Below are 19396 nucleotides of genomic sequence, written 5' to 3' on the forward strand. Positions count from 1 at the left end.
CATTAACCATTCGGTCAGATCTGATACTATAGAGAACACATCCTTTTTAAACATGGAATGCAGAAGTAGATCAGATATAAATGTACGGAAGCTATCCCAGTCCGCCATAGAGTATTGGTATACAGTACGGTGGAGAGGTACATCTACAACTTGCTGCATTAAGAAAATTCAACAACCGACCATATTCTTTTTAAGCGAAACTGGAATAGGGTCGACCACCTCCCTAGATGAGTTCATAATTAAAGGATACTCTAACTTAACATCTAAATTTGACCCCCAAGGCTGGCCACGGGCATGGAATATGTGCCTGCATTAAAGATGGCTTCCCGTGTCGCAGGGATATCTCCAGAGAAGAGCCTAATCTATCTTATATGTGCTTCCGGGTTGCACTTGCTTACGCCACCGCATTTATATTTGCCCTCTATCGCCCCCACAACAGCTGAGTTACTGTCTTTAAGAGTATATCAGAGAAAATTGACCACATTCTGTCTGCTCATCCCTCAGCTAACATTCACATTTGCGGTGACTTCAATGTCCATAATGTGGAATGGCTGACCCACTCAAATAACACTGATGATGAGGGGAGGTTCTGTCATGATCTTGCCATTGCCTATGACCTCACTCACATTGTTCGCGAGCCCACCCATGTGCCCGATACTACCGGTCAGTACACAAGCCTTCTAGACCTTTTTCTATCCACTTCCCCTGAGCTATGCTCATGTTCCGTTCAATCTCCTCTGGGATCCTCTGACCACTGCATCGTATCAGTTAAGATAAAAATGAAATATAATAAATCTACAGATGTACCTCTCCACCGTACTGTATACTGATACTCTATGGCGGACTGGGATAGCTTCCGTACATTCATATCTGATCTACTTCTGCATTCCATGTTTAAAAAGGATGTGTCCTCTACAGTATCAGATCTGACCGAATGGTTAATTGTATGCATAGACCAATTCATACCAGACATGCACACATAACCCACTTCTTTCTGCTAAAAAAAAGAAGACCCTCCAGAATGTGTGGCATGCCAAGACCCCTTTACTGTAAAACACTTTCTTTTGGATTGTAGCGACCTCGAGCATATCCGGCAGAATTATTACAATGTTAACAATTTGAAAGAACTATTTAAAAAAGTCAATCCTAACAAAATACTAGCATTCCTAAAAAAAAGCCAATTTATACAAAAGAATATAATTTTACCCGATCCAATTTCACCACCACCAAAAAATAAAAAATAAAAAACACCTAATGACCCAAAAAGGCTGATTGAATAAGTTAAAATATCTAACAAAAAAAAATATGACGGATCTCGGCATTAAATAACCAAAAAAAAAAAAAAAAGGTTGATACGCCGTAAAACCCAACCCAACCCAACCCAACCTAACCTAACCTAACTGATCTTGAGCACGTGGTACAAGGGATGAAGTGAAATGAATGGCTCTCGTCTTGGGGAGGCTCGATGTTTTGACAAGCTTCTGGGCTTAACCTTTACTTCTGATCTGAAATGAAACATGTACATTAAATCTGTTGCCAAGGTCGCTGGAAAAATGGTGGGATCCTTCCACCATTAGATATCTCACTGCTGATTCAATTCTCTATCTATATAAAAGCCAGGTACTCCCAAGGATGGAGTATTGTTGCCACATCTGGGCAGGAGCTGCTAGAAAGACCTTATCCTGCTTTGACAGAATTTAAAATAGATTTTGTAGCCTAGGGGGGGGTGCCTTTTTCTGTTCCCTGCAACCTTTTCACACAGAAGAGAGGTTGTGGGCCTGTCTCTGCTTTATCGTTATTTTCATGACAAATGCTCGTCTGAGCTCCAATCTATGTTCGTCCTTCGGCAAACTTTCATGAAAAGCACTCATCTAGGTGAAACCTCCTATCAATAATTTCGCCCACTCTTTATCTGTGCCTAAACTTAAACGTAGATTCCATGAACAAAGCTTCTTTCTTAGAACTGCACACCTGTGGAACTCTTTTGCCTGCTTTTCAGCCGATTACTATATGGTCGTCTTCAAGTCCAATGTAAACAAATTTTTGATGAGCCGTCCACTTAAGTAATCCAATTTATCAAATTTCCACTACTACTATTTACTACGATATTGTCATTGACTAAAACTCATTAACCCTTATCCTCGAGTGGCCTCCAGGCCTTGATAAGAGATGACTCTTACATAAAACATTCCGATTAATCGTCCCAACACTAATAAATAAATTATATTTATTAAATATATATATTATTTAATGTAAATAAATAATAGTCTTTCGAATTGGAGTGAAAAACCATACAAGCCAGTAACATTCTTAGAGTAAATGAAGCATATTACTCGATTTTGTCTACTAATTTGTTATAGAAACATTTCAAATATAGTAATACTAACAGTGTATGAAATGCTTATTTGTTAGACAATAAAATATTAATAACTACAAAAGATGATGCTTTGCCAGGTTCATAAAAATCTTTCAATATTTGTTACTAGCGAAATAGATTTTTTTTTTGTTGGCATCGGTGTGTTAAGCTGCATGAGTTCATGAAAATATTCGAACTTGCTCGAATATTACGTTTCCATATCTGCATTGTCAACAGTATGAGGTATACGAGTGACATCCATTGGCTACCAGGTGGCAAAAACCAGGCAAAACATTATCTATTATAAATATGTGTACGTAATAATAGATGACGACGATGCTTCTCGCCAAATCCTATGTGTTTAAATTTCTAACCTGCATGCTAATAGCTTTCGGCAGATGCACAAATTTAAATCGTACCCAACAAATAAGAATCATCTATAGACTAATAGCCAGGGGGGTTAACACCTGCGAATTTCGAAAATGTAGTCAGCAAGAACGTAGCTCTTGGTGACATGAATTATTCACATACTTTGGCGGAGACGCATTTGTTAAAAATACTCTGTAAAAAAATCTTTAAATGAATAGACTTTTATTTGAACAAGAAAATAAGAAATATGTTAAGAAATACGTTAGTGTACAAAAATGTTTGCAATTTAAAGACGAACACCAGAGGTAGATTATCTAACATCATTTTGGATCATAGTCTTATATATAAAGTAATTCTCATTCATTTTTAAAAAAATTTTTAAAATAGCAAAGTTACTGCTCATAAATCACGGTACACTCCACAAATACCCAAGTGCTGTCCATTATTTCATGGAATGTGTCTTGGGCAAGAATGTTTGGCGGCGCCTATCCTTCTCTGACCACATACAGCACTTGATATTACCAAATGGTCACCCATTTTAGTATTGACAAAGCTCAACGTCACTTAATTTCACTAATTTAGGCCGTACAAATCTTGATTTTTTGCTGTAAATAATTCCTCTATTAGGAATGACATCTTAGGATGATGATGATGTTTATATTAGACTTATTTAGCACTGAAATCAACAGAATCAATAAATTACCCCACTTTTTATCTGTGCCCTAAACCTAAACAGATTCTTTTTTCTTAGAACTGCATGCCATATGGAACTCTGTTCCGTTTTCCTGCTTTCCACCTGACTACAATATGGTAGTCTTCAAGTCCAATTTCCACTATTAACGATTACTACGACATTTTTCCATTGACTACTGCACACTCATTACTCCTTATCCTAGAGTGGCCTCTGGGCCTCGATAAGTAGTGACTCTTTCATAAAAACAAGTCTGAAACATTTCTGAAATGACTTTTTCCCCCCACTTATTACAATATGATGCGGATTCTGTGCAGTTCTAGGAGATCCAATCTTCTAGGTTTTGCTTTCTCTCTTTGAAAAGGGGTTAATTTATTGCTATTTGCATGCGGCACCTTGTATCAGTGAGTCGATGGATTTGTCCAGGTCAGAGTGATTCTCCTCAAGGAGGCTAGCTCCTCAATCTCACTTTCCAAGACTGGTGTCACATTTCTCGCTGTGGGAAAGAGATAAATTCCCATATATAGGTATATATTAGTGATGAGACGATTAATCGGAATCGGAAAAATCGAACCATTTTGGGGTATCGGAATCGGAAAAATGTGTGCATATTTTCCGATGCCAAAACGATTCTTTTAATTGTTCTTTTTATTTGAATGTGTTTAAAGCAAAGTCTTCCTTTGCTGGTAATAATGATAAAATAATAAATATTTATTGGTTTTTAACTACTAGTAAAACTAAAATCGATAGATGATCATTCACAAGTGTATTTTTTTCGTTTAGTCAAATATCTCCACATTTAGCATGAATTTTTACGGTAAGCAGGGGAAAATAACAACTCTATAGTTAAATATTTACAGATATATAAAGAATCAGAATCGGAAATTGTATCAGAATCGGGGAAAAATACTGGAATCGTCCCATCACTATATATATATACATATGTGTGTGTGTGAGTGTATAATCAGTCAGTCAATAAACATTATGGTAATTTCAAGAGTTCTGTTAAAGCTGTCTTATTTGATCTTCGGTAGTAATCAGAACGTTCCAATTCTGTGCCGTGCTTTTAAAGATAGAATTTTGTCGTTTTAGTTGAATTAAATAGTCAGCTATGGAAATTACATCACAAAAATATAAAACGACGCATGAATATTTTGTATTTTCCAATATTTATTTTAAAAAATACAAATACAATATAAACTGATTAAAAAAAACAGTGCTGTTCCGATGTTCTGGTTTATAAGAACTGTTTTATCTTGGTGAGAAGAGGATCTGTGAAAGAGAAAAAATAGACAGAAATTTAAAAGACAATTTGTAAATAAATTTTCTAATAGTTTGAAAGAGAACAGATGTTCAATTTACTCAAATAATTGTGTAATTATCCATTACACACAATTTTAAAAATGTCATTTCTTCATGTTTTTCTGTATGAAAAAATGTCATTTCTTCATGTTTCTCTGTATGAAAAAAAATCGATTTTATGTAAAACTAATTAAAAAATATTCCTGCAATTATGAAGAAGCCCAATATGCAAAATGATAGATGCTTGGTCATCGGTTTTAATTTTTCTGATCAAAATTCGAACATAGTAATAGATACATAAAGAGAAAGATATGAGTTTTGTAATTTGAAGTTTACGTGTGTTGTTTGCCAGAAGTGATTTGGGATCGGCCTGCTCAGTTGAAGTTCTGTTTGGGTTACTGCATCACTGTCTCTAACTTTGCAAAGAGTATTTATTCCATCTATTCTCCTTCCATGGGTTTAATGTAAGATTAGACTAGTTGCATAACCAAGTTCAGTTTGGAAGAAGAAAATCAACAGAAAGAAATTTATGAAGAGTGGAGTTAAGCAATGCCCGGTCAGAAAAAGGAACAGTTGGAATTATTACTTCACTATAGGCTGCTCATTTAGGTAACCTCTAGAGGGGGTATCCTTTTGCTTCAAGACAATAAAGGCTCTGGATATTTAAGAAAATCCCATAACGAGTTTGACAATAACTTGTGGTAAACAGCAATACAACAGAAATCTTAAACTAGCAAATATCGGTATAATAGACGTAGAATCTGTTTTTTTTTTCTTCCTTTGTAAAATGACATTAAAATTATGTGAAATTTTTTTATTGATGAAATATTAGTTGAACTGTATTTATTTAAATATTCCTAAAGGTTAGAAATTATACAAGATTTTCATAAAGAATATCAGACATTATTTCAGAGAAAAGAAATATTGTCCAAATTTATTATTTACGTTTCATACTGTATTTCTCATCTTAGTTTCTCTCATTTTCTCAATACCTGAAAGTACAATGGTAAAAAAAAAAAAAAAAAACGAAAACCAGGAGAAAACAATTCATGCTAGATGAAAAAGTAGGCGCTTCTACACTATTAGGACGAAATTTTTTAGTTGATAAATGGAGTTTTTAGATAAAAAAAAAAACAATGGTTTCTACTGATTTTTTTTTTATCAATTCTTATAAATTACAATGGTAGCTTCCAAATTATGTAGTTGAAATTACCTGAATATTACTGAAAAATGAAAAGAACAACTTTAATCGTGTTAGCAGGTGAAAAGTTGAGGCCATCTTGTTTAAATCGAAACGGAAAATTACCTCCCTTTTGAACTTTCCTGTGTCTTACGATCATTTTCATCAACTTCTATTTTTTATTTTCTTTAATAAATAATTTTCTTCTTTATTAATTTTCATCATTTTTGGATACAATCATCTTAAAGCTACAAGAAATACTATTGTTTTCATGTGAAATTCAGTATTATGATTTCCGAAATTTCGTCCTAATAGTGTAGAAGTGCCAAAAAGTATATTGTTTTCCTTGTGGTGCATGGTACTGCTTCTTTGATGCATTACTATATTTCTGTTTAGATTTACAATGTAAAGTGATCAAATGCCAGAATAGAAAAAAATAATATTGTCATTTTCCTGAAGCATGTAACAGATCTTATATACAGAAATTAATAGAAATGTAGGTTTAAAAAAAATTTTACAAATATTTTTTTTAAATTTCTATTTAATTTGCACAGGCATGGCAATGTTTATTAGTTACATAGTTTTTATTACGGTTAATCTTAATTAAAAAAATATGAATTTTATGAATAGGAGCTATTTGTTTGAACCAGATATTAGTTTTAAGTGATTTAATTTCTATTTGATATATAAAAAAATGCTTCGACAGTTAACCTACATGCATGTCAAATTCAGTTACCTTTATATAGGAGTGGTGTAGGCTTCTTTAACCCTGACCTTCATTATTTTATGTTTAATGAAGCTAAAGAATGATATTTGTTGTTCAATCTAAAATAAAAAGGTTTTACAAGCAAATATATACTAAATAAATAATGAATTTTACAAGTGAAATTTATTATATTAGCAGAGTTACCTGGCGTTGCTCGGGGCAACTTTAAATTTAATTTAATATGAACTTTAATAAAAATGGGTTAAACCCATTTTTATTAAAGTTCCTTTCTTTCTACCTCCTCTCTTTATTTTCTCTTTCCTTCTCTCAAACCTGCCTTTTTCTACGCAGCTCATATCGAGACAACTTTAGTTTATCTTGCTTTCCCGAGGAATAAAACAGAATAAGGGAAATAATTACTTTAAAGTAAATGATTTTTTTTATCATTTAGTTAATAAAATGATTGAAGTTCCTCCTGACGAAACTTTGGTCAGTTCACTCCAAAAATAAATATATTTAAAAAAAATTTTTTTTTTTTTTTTTTTTTTAGATATTTTTCATTCTGGACAACGCTAATCAAAATATACTAAGTTTGTGAGTTTGTTGTGCATTTTTTTTTTTTACTTTCAGTTGGGCATGCGCAAACAACTGCCCTTTATATAATACTGGCAGGAATACCTGGCGTTGCATTACTTCTGAAACGACCCTTGTATATTTACCACTTCCTGAAGGATATTAGTAAAAACAGTAGTATCGACATATCTAGAAGCCAGCAGGACGAGCTCACACATCTAACTACTACATTACATGACTTTCACACATACATTATATATATGCTGTCCTTATCAAACCTTGTTAAGTAATATTTTTATTTGTATTTTTCTTTAGCTCCAACATTTACAAAATATTACTTAATGAAGTAAAATATAAGTATCTTTACTATATCCTGAAATATTGTGAGTTTGAATCTAATCTGAACCATTCATCTGGCTCAATCAGTTCGCACAACGTACTTATAGAGTTGGATATAAATATCAGTGCTCTAAACTTCATGTGATGAATGAAAGGAATGAATATTCTTATGAAATAGTATAAAAATGTCAAGTGTCTGATCATTTTTTTTTTTTTTTTTTTTTTTTTTTTTTTTACATAGGCATCACCACATTATCAAGGCCAAGAGGCCACTCAAGGATAAGGGTTAAAGAGTGTACAGTAGAGATTGGACATTATAGTAATCATTAGTAATGAAAATTTGGTAAAGTTGATAACTTATATGGAACGGCTCATCAAGAACTTATTTACGTTAGACTTGAAGACAACCATATTGTAGTCAGCCGGAAAGCAGGAAAACGGAAGACAATTCCACAGGGGTGCAGTTCTAAGAAAAAAGCTTTGTTCATGGAATCTACGTTTAGGTTTAGGCAGAGATAAAGAGTGGGGGGAATTATTGATAGTGTTAACAGCTAGACGAGTGTTTCTTGTGAAAGTTTGGCGAGGGGGGACCATAGATTGAAGCTCAGTCAAACACTTTCCATGAAAATAACGATATATCAGAGACAAACTCGCAACATCTATTCTGTGAGATAAAGTTTGCAAGGAAGAGAAAAGGACATCTCCTACGAGGCTACGAAGTCTATTTTGAACTCTATCAAGGCAGGCCAAGTCCTTTCTAGCAGCTCCTGCTCAGATGTGGCAACAGTATTCCATCCTTGGACATACCTGGCTCTTATATAGATAGAGAATAGCATCAGCAGTGAGATATCTACCGGATCGATAGAAAGATCCCACCATTTTTCCAGCGGCCTTGGCAACAGATTTGATGTACGTGTTTCATTTAAGATCAGGAGTAATGGTCAAGCCAAGAAGTTTGTCAAAACTTGAGGCCTCCTGAAGACGAGAGCCATTCATTTCAATTGATGTCAGATGTGGATCAGAATGTTGATGATGTAAAGAGAGAAGCTTGGTTTTAGATGCATTAAAAGTAACCAGCCATTCTTTACCCCATTGTACTACGTGCTCAAGATCAGAGGAGAGAGAATTGGAGAGAACTTGGTCATTTACTGTCTTAGATGTGCTACCATAAATGGTAGTGTCGTCAGCATAGATGTCTACAAATGATGTAAGGATGTGATTTGGAAGATCATTAATGTAGATTAGGAAAAGAGTTGGGCCCAGGATGGACCCCTGAGGGACACTGGCATTAATACTGCGAGCTTCTGATTTTTGCCCCTCAACTACTACTCTTATGAACCTATCAGAAAGAAATGATTTAATAATTGAGAAGACATTTCCAGCAATACCATAGCTAGAGATCTTATGAAGTAAACCTTTATGCCATACCCTATCAAAGCCCTTAGATATGTCAAGAGCAATTGCCCTAGAAAGGTTTCCTCCGTCAAGAGATTTGCTAATCCTATGAGATATAACTGTAAGCACATCTGCTGTAGATCTAGCAGAACGGAAACCATATTGAGTGTCACTAAGTAGGTTATTTTTGTTGAGATGGTTGATTACTTCTGTATTTAACACAGATTCCAGCAACTTACTCATGACGCACAGGAGACGTATTGGCCTGTACTGAGAGGGGGATGAGCGATCACCTGAATTCTTAAATACAGGGCATACTGATGAAATTTTCCAGGGAGATGGGAAACTATTCTCCTTAAGACAACGTTTAAACAGTTTTGTAAGTATGGGCGCTAGTTAAGGTTGAAGTTTTTTGAGTACTATAAGTGGAATACCGTCAGGGCCAGTTGCTTTACTGGAATCAAGGTTTTTGATTAGCTTGGCAACATCACGTACAGATATACGTATATCACATAGCGTGTTTTCTGATACAGGAGGAAATATCGGGGGTTGCCAGCCTTGATCGCAAAGGGTAGAATTAGCTGCGAACTTCTTGACAAAGAGTTTGGCTTTGTCTGATGCTGACGAGATTACCTCAGGTCCATTGATAATAGTTGGGATGGAGCACACGCTTCTGTTCAGGATTCTGTTTGCTATTTGCCAAAACTGGTGGGAACCAAGCCGCTGCTCAGCTACTTTGGACTTAACAGATTGAGCATACAACTCTCTTGCATTCTTTATTACTTTCTTACAAGGGTTGCTAGCAGTCCTGAAAGCGGCTTTAGTTTTCATACATCTATTACGTTGGAAACAGTGGAAAAAGTGATTTCTGTGCGCAATGGCAGCAGCACATTCTGGAGAGAACCATGGCTGGCTGTTAGGTTTTTGCTGAAACTTTTTCGAGGGTATGAAACGGTCAATACCTACAATTAACCATTCCGTCAGGTCTAATACTAGAGAGGACACATCCTTTTTAAACATGGAATGCAGAGGTAGATCAGATATAAATGTATGGAAGCTATCCCAGTCAGCCTTAGTGTATCGATATACTGTACGATAGAGAGGTACGTCTGGGGACTTATTACATTTCATTTTTATCTTAATTGATACAACAGAGTGGTCGGAAGAGCCAAGAGGCGACAGAACAGAAACTGAACATAGTTCAGGGCAAGTTGTGAGAAAAAGGTCTAGTAGGCTCGCATACTGGCCATCATTGTCGGGCACACGGGTGGGTTCCTGAACAATCTGAGTGAGGTCATAGGCAATGGAGAAATCATGACAGAACCTTCCCTCATCATCGGTCTTGTTAGAGTGGGTCAACCATTCGATGTTGTGAACATTGAAGTCACCACATACGTGAATGTTAGCTGAAGGATAAGCAGATAAGACTTGGTCAATTTTCTTAGATATGCTTTGAAAGATAGTAACTCCGCTGTTATAGGGGCGATAGAGAGTAAATATAAATGCTGTAGTGTGAGCTAAAGCAACCCGGAAGCACATATAGGGTAAGTTAGGATCTTCCCGGGAGATGTCCCTACCACATGGAAAGTTATCCCTAATATAGGCACAAATTCCATGCCCATGGCGATCTTGGGGGTCAGATTTAGAAGTTAAGTTAGAGTATCCTTTAATTGCGAACTCTTCTAGGGAAATAGCCTGTCCAATGCCAGTTTCACTTAAAAATAAAAGGTCTGGTTTAGTCTCCTATAATTGGGTTTCAACTTCTGGAAGGTTAGAACGTAGACACCTGATGTTGGAGAAGGAGACATGGTAGTAGGGGTCTACGTTGGAAGTTGGAGAACCGGGTTTAATCGTGTATTTTTTCTAGAAACTTGTCATGATGAATTTTTGGAATTTGTGGACTAGGTCATCAGATTTACTTAGAGCAGGACAGAGAGGGGAAACTAAGAGAGAAAAAGAAACGAAGAATTTTTTTTTTTTTATTTGTAGCTAATGATAAGGTAAAGCCGTAACAATTACCCACTAGTATGGCATCGAGAGGCCCCACCAGAAGCTACTGCATGGTCCAGAATCCATTCACCAAATGGCAATACAGCAGCTCCAGTACTGTGCACCTGCTGATAGGACAGCCTCCTTGGTGGTTAATCCAAGGTTCGGGTCCCTCAAACTTTTATCGTTGATGTCAGATTTGATTTGAGATTTAATCATAGTAAAAAATAATAAACAACTAAAAAAATTAAATGACAATAAAATAGCTATTGCTAATCATGATATTTTGGGTAAAATTTACATACCGTAGCCTTGAAGCAAAATGGTCAGCTAGTTCGAGTTCTATGTAATAATGGAAACGAAATAAAAAAAAAAAGCAAGTGTTAAAATTAAATGCAAATCTTTAATTAAAGTATTCAAAGATTTGCATAAAAATTGCAAAAGACTTTTTTTGAGGGAAATGAAAAAAAAATTAAAAAATATGTTGAAAAATATTTTGAAAAAAGTTTATATTATAAAGTGGGGTACTAATGTATTGGTACTGCTTTTATCATATCATTTAAATCTGAAGATTCTGTTGTGGGCATTGGTTTCCCCGATATTTTTATAGTAAGAATTCTTTCTAGAACGACATCGAAGATTACAGGAGTGAGCACGTGAAGGTTGCCAACATCCTAAGTAAAAGTGATTTTTTATGCATCGAACTAGATTCGAACTTGAGACACCCAGGTCATCAGTGTCGTTAACCACTAGACCACCATCACTTTCCAAATGCTGCTTTAATACAACAGCACGAAAAATATATTAAAAAGAAATCAATTCACATGTAACATAACGTCGAAAATGGACAAACAAATAAATCTGACTCAGCGTTTCTTTTTAACACATAAATCGTTTATTACCGTTTTTCTTTCTTCCAGTCTCGACACTCGGTTAGAAAGTCTCGTCTCTCATTGCCACCTGTCTGTCTAATCTAGGATGCGTTTTTTTATTCTTTCGACCACATACTGGCCACAGCCGGCCCATTCTTCCTTCATTTTACACGTTCATCTCGTTCGGCATGACTTGGTTTTTTGCTGACCATGTAGTGTCTTTTTTCTTTTTTCTTCAGACACACACTCCAGCACACTTGCCAATTTGCATACATGTTCAAATGCTGCTCCTGTTGCTAATATAATCGCTTGTCATCCATCCTTTGCTACTGCTAATATTTTTATATGCGCTCTGTTACACACACACACACACACACACACATATATAATCATGTTTAATTTAATTAACAACCAACAAATTTTGGATATCAAATAAGATTAAAGATCCCAGAAAAATTGCTTCAACGCAATAAAAATCATCGGCTTTTGTACAGTTCACATTAAATTAGTATCAGGTTGACAAAAAGTTCTTGTGGTTTTGAACTTATAAATTCAGATGAATATATCTGGGCTCAAACAAATTTATTGATCGAAATGAGCCCCATCAGAATCAACACACTTTTGCAAGTGCAAAAAAAAGTGTATTTATGCTAGTAACATAAAAATTTTGTGTTCTGGTGACGATGAAGTAACTGAAGAAGTTTTTAATATCGATTAGTTTTTTTTAAGTATTTCTCACACAAAATTGTTGATGCTTAAAAAAGTGGTAGTCAGTAGATGAGAGATCTGGAGAGTATGGCGGATGAGGCAGAGTTTCATAGCCCAATTCGTTCAACTGTTACAATGTGCGGTCAGGAATTGTCATGGAGAAGAATTGGGCCTTTTCTGTTGACTAATGTTGGGTGTTGTTGTCGAAGTTTCTGATGCATTTCATCCATTTGTTAACAGTAATTCACTACAGTAATGGTTTCGCCTGCATTCAAATTCAAAAAACTATAATGGATGAGACTGGTCACAGACCACCAGTCAGCATAGTATTCATTTGGTGCAACTCTGGCTTTGGGAAGTGTTGTGAAGCTTCGTTGGTGTCTAACCACTGAGCATCGCATAGCTGGTTGTCATAAAGAAACCACTTTTCATCACGTCACAACCCGGTTGAAAAACAGGTCATTCTTGTTGCATAAAAGAAGGGAAGATGACACTTCATAACAGCGTTTCTTTTGGTTGTCCTTCAATTTGTGAGGCACCCATTTATCAAATATTTTTGTCCTTCGAATCTCTCAAATGGTTGGAAATCGTCATATGCGTCATGGATTGGCTTAATTGATCTTTGTCAACTTCCGATGACCGACGATTATGCTCATCATCTTCAAAACTATCATCGTCGTATTAAAACTTTCTTTGTGCTGTACATTCAGTATTGGTTCCTGAGCCAAATGCTTTGTTGATATCGCGAGCTGTTTCAGCATCTTTTCAGCCTAGCTTGAATTGAATTGAGAAAATTGTAAATTTTCTTTTTTTCCCCATCTTGTATTCAACGTTTTGAAAAGATATTCTTTTAAAACAAACGATTAGATGTAGCGCAAAACGCTCTTTATATATTATTTTAAAGTAAAGGTATTATAAAGAAAACTTATTTGCAATCAAAATTTAAAATTCTGCAAGAACTTTCTTCTCTACCTAATATATTATGTAAAATGTAGTGATTTTCATATTTTAGCGTTTCTTAGCACACTTGTAAAGAACTTCTTACAAAAATGATGAATGTAATAGTTTAACAAACTTTGAAAAATTGAAATCAAACAGAATGGTCATTCAACGGTCATAGAGTGCACCTAGAAATTGGAGGTTGCGGTATTACTCCACCCGCGATTGATTAGTTTTATTTTACCGTTAGTGTCAAAATAATCTTTATTCAATTTTTGGGCGCGTTTTATTCTATCACTATGAATTTCGATCAGTTGAGAACAACTAAATTCAACTATTTCTTATTAAATTAATTTTTTAAATTATATTTGTCCATATTTAATCGGTATGGCACAATCACATTGCCACACTGGTTCTCACCAGATCACTGAAGTTAAGCAATGTAGAGCCTGGCCAGTACCAGATGGGTGACCATTTGGGAAGGCTAGGTGCTGTATGTACCTTCTGGGAAGGTTGAGCATAGGGCAACACCCTCCAGGGGTTAAAGGCTATGGATGGATATTTAGTCGATTATCCATTATATTTCACAAATTAAAATATTGAACCTAATATAAAAACGGTTTAAAGCATGTAGATTAACTCCTTGTTTAAATAGACATTGAAACAACCTTACCTTAGCAGACAACATACCTATGTAAAGAACTATGTAGGTCAGACAAGTATTCCTACATGGCAAGATCTGAACAGAGCAACTCGTTGTAAAATCTGAATGCACCACCCTTTGAGATATTGTAATCATAAAATTTTCATCTGGTGTAGGCAAGTACATTAGTTAATGTTTGAACAGCAATAAATTATCCAATGAGGCTATATCAGGAAATGTTAGGTTATAATTATAATCTTTGAACTTGCATATTGCTTTCTAAACGTAGGCAGCCACTTTGGCTACTTTTGTATTCAACTTTTCATATCCGTATGAGATGAATTAACTATTTTTGCTTGAGGGGGAACTGTTTAATTCTTATTTTATTGTTGACCATAATCACATTTTTACTGTTCAATAATGAGAATTCTAAGAAGCTACTGATATAAATTGAATAATGGCCATGAAAAATGGAGCGACTAAAAGCGAAATAAAAATATTTCATAAAAGGGAAATTTCTGTTCTTGCAATTTTTTAATAACATTTTATGGGGTTTTTTTTCAGTTTGCATGGTGAGTCACTTAAACGTGCAAATTCAGTGGATGCATTTTTAATAAATGCATTTTGAAACTTAAACGTAAAGACCGATAGAATTCGTATGTCAAGGATAAAAAATTGGTATTTTTAAATAAAGTTTACAAATTTAAAAAAAAATCCCACTTGTTAATCCAACTTAAAATGTTCAATAACTCACAACCTCACTTTTGTTCAGTTCAGATGGTGAGAATAAAAATTATTCAAGATTACAGCTGCACAGTATTTTTTTTATTTATATTGGAATGACTGATCAATGTGATTAGGAACAGAATAAAAGCCTCTTATTTTATTATCTTTCTATATGTCCTCAAAATCCAAATTACTTATAAAAACTGCCTACTTTAACATTAGACTCTTAGAAGTATTATTATTATTTGAGTATTATTAGAATATTTATAAAAAATATCCCTTTTGATTAGTGTCAGACAAATAAAAAATCATAAAAAAACATTTGGTACTTTTCTCAGAAAATGTTCAAAATAAAAGGCTAATAGAAAAGTTCACATATTCAAGATATATTTATATACACGGTAATAAATCTACCTCTCTATTTGAAGTGTGTCTATGTATGTAATCGAAAACCCTGAGAGAAATTATCTGATTTTGATATTAATGTGATCTTATGGGGAATCAAAGGTTGTTTTTAAGTTTCTATTTCGGTTTATATTCAATAATAATTTGGGTTTGATGCTGTTTATGGATGTCTGGCTCAAATGCAAATAAAGCAGGAAGTTCATCCCTGGACAAAATGTTATGTAAGCTCACACTATATATATATATATATATATATATATATATATATATATATATATATACAGTGATGATCATATTTATTGGCACGGTAAAATAAAAGTTAAATTTTGTCTAATAAATTCTAAAAAAGGGATTAAATTAAAGAAAATAACAAAGTATATTATGTATTTTTAACTGGCCTTTCCGATGCAGCAATCGGATTTTAGAAAAAATAAATAACAAAGGAACAACAAACATAATTGCAAAAAACCCTTGTTCAAAATTATTGGCACGATTTATTTAATAATCAATTGTATAGCCTTTGGCCTTGATTACCTTCCTCAGTCGCTTTTCATAGTTTACAACCAAGTTGTTGCACTCTTCAGTAGTAATTTTAGCCCACTCTTCCTGACAATAATCCTCCAATTGAATAAGATTCTTAGGCTTCCTTTGCATTACCCTCAATTTTAATGTTCTCCATAAATTTTCAATTGGATTAAGGTCTGGGCTTTGTGATGGCCACTCCAAAACATTAATATGATTGTCCTCAAGCCATTTCTTAGTCAGTTTAGCCGAATGCTTTGGGTCATTATCTTGCATGAACCACCAACGACGACCAAGTGAGAGCTCTTTAGCAGAGTCTTTCAGGTTTTCATCCAATATTTTAACATAATCTTCCTTTTTTATGCTACCTGTGACCTTAACAAGTCGCCCTGGTCCAGAGGCAGCAAAGGATCCCCAAAACATCAAACTGCCTCCACCATGCTTCACTGTGGGTATGGTGTTCTTAGGCAGGAAAGCTTCGCCAGATTTTCTGTAAATATAAGACACTTTATTATGGCCAAATGACTCTATTTTCGTTTCGTCAGTCCATAGAACACGTTTCCAGAATGCAACATCTTTATCAATATGACGTTTTGCAAAGGCTAGCCTTGCTTTCAGGTGCATAGGCTTCAATAAGGGAGTCTTTCTCGGACGACATGCTTTTAAACCAGCTCTCTTCAAAACTCTACCAACTGTATGTCGAGATACATTCACTCCAGAGGTGCTCTGTTCATCAACAATCTCCCCAACAGAGATCCTTGGGTTTTGTTTTACTTGTCAAACAATTTTCCGTTCATCTCTTGGGGAAAGAATCCTTTTTCTCCCTCTACCCTCTAAACTCATAACGTGGCCTTGCGATTTGAACTTGTTTATTATGGCTCTCTAACAGTGGATTTGGGAAGGTTTAGCTTCTTTGAAATCTTATCATAGCCCTCCCCATTGGTATGGCATGCTACAACAAGCTTCCTGACGTCTTCGCTGTGTTCCTTAGTTTTAACCATGGCGATTGAAAATTATAATTTAGTCACTTATAATAGTTTAAATAAATCGCTATCTAAAAATTATCTGAAAAAAATTATTCACTGAATTAGCGTTAAACAAGCATAATATGGCTATAAAAAAGTTCAGAAAGCACGTAAACCGGAAATTGATTGATATTATACTGATACTAAAAGAAAAACAAAGCCGTGCCAATAATTTTGAACAAGGGTTTTTTGCAATTATGTTTGTTGTTCCTTTGTTATTTATTTTTTCTAAAATCCGATTGCTGCATCGGAAAGGCCAGTTAAAAATACATAATATACTTTGTTATTTTCTTTAATTTAATCCCTTTTTTAGAATTTATTAGACAAAATTTAACTTTTATTTTACCGTGCCAATAAATATGATCATCACTATATATATATATATATATATATATATATATATATATATATGGGTTACAAGAACACAAGTTGAAAAGTTTACAGAATCAAACGCCTTAATGCAAAAACATTTTTCCTTATTTTTAAATAATTTGTTGTTGCTCTTAAAAATAACGTTTGTTTGTTTTCCAAAAAATACAACTATTCTATTATTTATAGCATTGGGTAGTATTTGGATGCAATATGGTTGGTAACATATACATAAACAAATTTACCAAAATTAATACTCCTGTCTTGAAAGACAATAATGAAGATGCAGGCCTATACACTGGATAACATCTGAAATGTTTTTAACACAAGGATGGCATAATCCTTGCAAAACTCACAATTCTCAAGCAGTACTGAAAATATGAGAAGCAACACAAGAATTCAAGGCAAGATAAAGGTACTCCTTCTCCTAAACTCCTCTAATCTTTCATGTATAACTCTGAAAGAATTTTCTAAAGATTTTACATCATTGAGGATTTGTGCGTATGTGTACATTAAACTCGTATGCAGGATGTGTAACATATTTTTGTGCATGTATGAATATTCTCCCAAATATCTAAATTTTAAATAAAAAAGAAGTTTTTAGCTAAAAGATTATTTAAATCTGACCTTAAAAAATGTTGATTCTTACCTACATGCTAGTAGTGATCTTTGTTTATATTGGATATTAATTGCTCTTATAAAGGTGGTCATTAACATTTTTTCTGATATCAGCAATGACAGTGCAAATAAATACAGGTGGATGTTTCTTTCGTATTGATAAAAGTGATACCTTTCGTTTACAAAGGCTTTAGATAGAAAATTAAGCAATTTTAAAGAATGTTGTTTCTTTAATTTGATAAATTCAGTCTTTATAGCCATGATAACTGTTTGTCTGTAATTGTACAACCAATGAATAGAACGTAATGGTTGACTTTATTTCAGAATTATCAAGATGAAATGACATTCCTGCCTTAGTAAAAACAAGCCGAGCATGCAGGGTCCCTCTACATGAGATAAAAATTTACTTTCACCATGACTAATGTTTGCCCATAGTTATTTAGAAAAGTGCGAACGAGAGTGACTTACTAGGTCCAAACCCTCCTTTGTCAGAGGACCAATAACATGTTCTATAAATAAATAAATACAGAGTGTATAACTAAATGAAATGCAAAATTTGCCAGTCTCCCAACCTTGGTAAATATAAGAAAGTAAAAACTAAGTCCTAAAGGATGGGGAGTTATATATTCTAAAATCGATTACTTTATATGTTTTGGTGAGAATAAAAAAAAACAACGTATTATGACAGTGTTCAACCTAGGACAATACAGGATACTCTTACAACCCCTAAAAATAAAATAAAAACAATGTAATAATAATAAATAAAATAAAAATAATAGTCAAAAATTTACATCATTTTAAAAAGCCATAATTTGCTTAGAAGTAAAATATATATAATTTAATATTCTTATAATTATCTCAACAAAACCGAATTTAAAGAAAAAATAAACACAAAATCCTTTAACTATTTTCTAGATATTTTCTTTGTTAGTCTCAATTATCTTCCATCAAAATTTTTACATCTTACAATACCTGATCTGCGTGTATTATTCAGAGTTGCTGTCTTTGTGACTATGATTATGGAAATTGAAGAACTTTTATATCAATACGCTGTCCTTTGTCTTGCAAACTAAGCCATAAAAGAAAAATATGCTATTGAATTTTTAAGAGGTTCAATGTTGAAACACAATCTGCTTTTGAGTAGGACACTATTTTTTGTGTGTTCTACATTTCCATAAAAATAAAGAGCAGCCTAGTTTTAATTAACAAAATGCAATAAATTTTCGATAAATCTAAATCAAAAATTGATCGAAGATATTTTATATTTGCTTTCTCTATAAAAAAGATTAATGTACAAGCAATATTCAAATTGAGGATAAGTAGCCTTACTGTCCTATTAAATTTACTGAGGTCTCGCCTCCATAAAATTTATTAAGTCTTCGACTCATTATTATTTATCTCTAACAAGTACCCAAGAAAAAACAATAGAAAAACACCTAAATCGAGTCATCATTTCAGTATTGGCAAATAAAATGTGGACATTTGTAAGCTGATCGTTTATAGAACGAAGTGGGTCAACGTTGTTAGATAGTACGTTATTTTACACTTACATAGTATACAGCAAATAAAGAAAAACAGAAATATATATATGGTTTACTATGCAGTTACTTTATATAATTGATTTTCTCGCCACCCTTTACTCGTCTCATTTTGAAACTTTAGATTTTCT

General features: G+C 33.9%; 1 long non-coding RNA gene across 1 annotated transcript in view; it reads right to left on the minus strand.

Moving 5' to 3' along the window:
• Positions 1–4566: 4566 nt before the first annotated feature.
• LOC145239748 (uncharacterized) overlaps positions 4567–19396 on the minus strand; it is a 399144-nt gene continuing 384314 nt past the window's right edge. The window contains exon 6 of the long non-coding RNA XR_013862374.1: positions 4567–4688. This is a non-coding gene — a long non-coding RNA (uncharacterized LOC145239748). The remainder of the gene's footprint in view (positions 4689–19396) is intronic.

Source organism: Euprymna scolopes, chromosome 2 (genome assembly GCF_053919585.1).
Source record: "Euprymna scolopes isolate OS-2025 chromosome 2, ASM5391958v1, whole genome shotgun sequence".
NCBI lineage: Eukaryota > Metazoa > Mollusca > Cephalopoda > Sepiida > Sepiolidae > Euprymna > Euprymna scolopes.